The following is a 3,035-nucleotide window of genomic DNA, read 5'->3' as shown; positions in this document are numbered from 1 at the left end:
CTTCAGCGGAGAGTCAGAGGCACAAAAATGTAACTGTCAGAAGAAGAAAAAAAAAAACGGTGGAAAAAGCCATACTTCCTCAATTAATCAAATATTCATTACATGCTAATTATCTGCTTAATGTTAGAAATTATGGTTTGGCGATGATGCCGATTGCAATTTCACAGATTCAAAACCGCCATATTCAGCGCACGGTGACTCAAAACACGGCAAAGAAGAAATCATCACACAGGAGGCGCCAATAGCAAAACAATACTAAGCTGAAAAATATCCCCACGATTAACTGATTATCAAAATATAGAGATTTATAGAGTTTTAATTAAATAAATGAAATAAACCTCGACAACGAGGAAGTAAGCAACAATACTAAATAATACTATTTATGACTTTACTTATAACTTTACTTTTTTTAAAAATTCCACCGCTGGAAATAATGCAAAACAAAAAAAATGATATATCCAGTGTACCTATAACATAAAGTAAGAAAAAACCCCTAAAGATAGTCGGACATGATCTCACCCCGCTGTCATCCTTTCACTTGATCCGAGTGAATAACGACCCAGAAAAAAAAGACCTGATGGTAAGATGGAAATTTAAAACGGTTGTCGTTTAAGAAAAGATGGGGTGGAGTTGGGGTTGGCGGTGGCCACATGTGCTAAAATCATCTGCCAAGAGCAGGTCAAAACTTTCTTCAGATCACGGCTGAGTAAACTTCTACAGACCCCACCAGGTTCAAATTACTCGGTTTCCTCTGGGTTCAGTTGGTCAAAATCAATGTCGACCTGGAGAGCTGCTGATCCATTTAAATACCCGTGAAAACATCGACTGAGGCTTTAAAAAGACCTTATCCAACTGAAGAGGAAGGAGCCACAAACAAGCTGTCACTTCAGATGTCATAGGCTAAGCTATGTTTGATAAAAAAAATAAATAAATGAAACGTGTGAATGAGAGTGAGGCTAATGAGAAAGAAAAAACATATCCTGTGAGAATCAAGTCGAAAAATTGGGCGTTGAATCGGCATTGTTGTGACAGGCAGTAGTTAATTTTCTAATGAGTTGACAGTAACGGGGTTGCATAAGGTGGCTGTATTGATCATGCTTTCTAATCTAGTTAATTGGCTTACAAATATGAAGGCAGACTGCAGAACAAGGGCACACTGCGCACGGTTATCTCTGCTCCTCTGAGTCTGTCCTTGTCAAATCCAATCTGGAGCTCAAAATGTAGGAAAGCCCAGGACGGAGATATGAAAGAAGACATCAGTGAAATATTGTGTCTTTGGCACTGGCAGGTGTCACATCCAATCATAACTCTTGATATAAAAATATGTTGTCAGAAATACCAAGGTAAAAAAAAAAAGTAGTGGTGAGTAGCAACAACAGGAAAATACAGGAATATGGTGAGGGGAAAAAAACAAGAAGCAGCATGCTTACTTTTTGATGTTATTCCTATTCTCCACCCACCAGTTTCTTTTCAGGGTCACAGGAGGGGCTGTAGACTATCCCTGCACTCACTGCTTAGAAGGCAAGGAAATCAATACAGGCATTCAGACATACAGTACAGAAGCTCATTCATACCTGCGGGTCATTTCGAGTCTCTGTTCCCCCCCTGACTGTGGGTGGACCAAGCACCTATGAAAAAGGAACTAATCCTGGGTCACTTTGTAGGCAACAATAATATTAACTTTTGAGATACAATATGAATCATTTAGCTGATGATACTTTGTTTGAGCCGTGGCATTTAGAAGCAGTAAGCACAGGCTAAAAATATATTCACAAAAGGAACATTCATGTAGTCCATCTCCATTTCAGATGGTGCAGTATTAAAAGTTAAAGACTAACTGACGGTTAGCAAACACACACACACACACACACACACACACACACACACACACACACACGCACACACACACACACACACACACACATATATATATATATATATATATATATATATATATATATATATATATATATATATATATATATATATATAAGGATACATAGGATGGTGATGGTGATGGTTAACCAACCGGACATAGTAGTGGACAAGCAGAAGAAGATGGTCGTAGTGATAGGTGTAGCAATACCGAATGACAGCAACATCAGGAAGAAGGAACAGCAGTGGCTTGAGAAGTACCAAGGGCTCAGACTACAGCTCGAGAAGATGTGGAGGGTGAAGATAACAGTGGTCCCAGTGGTAATCGGAGCACTCGGTGCAGTGACACCCAAGCTAGGCAAGTGGCTCCAGCAGATCCCAGGAACAACATCCAAGATCTCTGTCCAGAAGAACACAGTCCTAGGAATAGCTGGGATACTGCACAACTTGTGTAGATCATTCACAAGTGGCGTTTCCACACACCATGACCTCACTCTTCTCGTACATGTCCTGTACCACCCTCACGTATTTCCTGGCCACTCCTGACTCCCTCATGCAGTACCACAATTCCTCTCTTGGCGCCCTATTTTATGCTTCCTCTAGATCCACAAAGACACAGTGCAACTCCTGCTTTCTCTGTACTTCTCCATCAACACTCTCAAAGCAAATGTCGCGTGTGTAATGTTGTTTCTCAGCATGAAGCCATTCTGCTGCTCACTGAGCATCACCTCTTTTTTCAGACTTGTTTCAACAACTCTTTCCCATACCTTCATGACATGCTCATCAGCTTTATCCCCTGTAGTCACTACAGCTTGTCACCCTTGTTCTCAAAAATCTGTAACAGTACATTTCTTCTCCATTTCTCAGGCATATCTTCCGTCCTTATTTGTGAGACTACAACTTCAATGCTGCAGCTATTTTACAAGGAAACCACACTGCAAAAAAGAATCCATCCAGCCAGCCAGTCAGCTGTTATTGATAAGCAATAACATCTGTAAATCATGTCTGACACTAATTCTTTATTGTAACTCTGGGAAGTTACTGGGGCGAAGAGCTGTATAGCAATGCTAAATAAGTGTTACCTACTTTCTTTTAGTGGTTTTTAGCTGTTAAATTTGACTACTCATTACCCAAAGCACGAGGCAGAATATATATCTGAA

This window comes from Perissodus microlepis, chromosome 13 (assembly GCF_051167445.1).
Source record: "Perissodus microlepis isolate ML-2025 ecotype Zambia chromosome 13, ASM5116744v1, whole genome shotgun sequence".
In the NCBI taxonomy this organism is placed as follows: domain Eukaryota; kingdom Metazoa; phylum Chordata; class Actinopteri; order Cichliformes; family Cichlidae; genus Perissodus; species Perissodus microlepis.
This window is presented reverse-complemented; position numbering follows the sequence as displayed.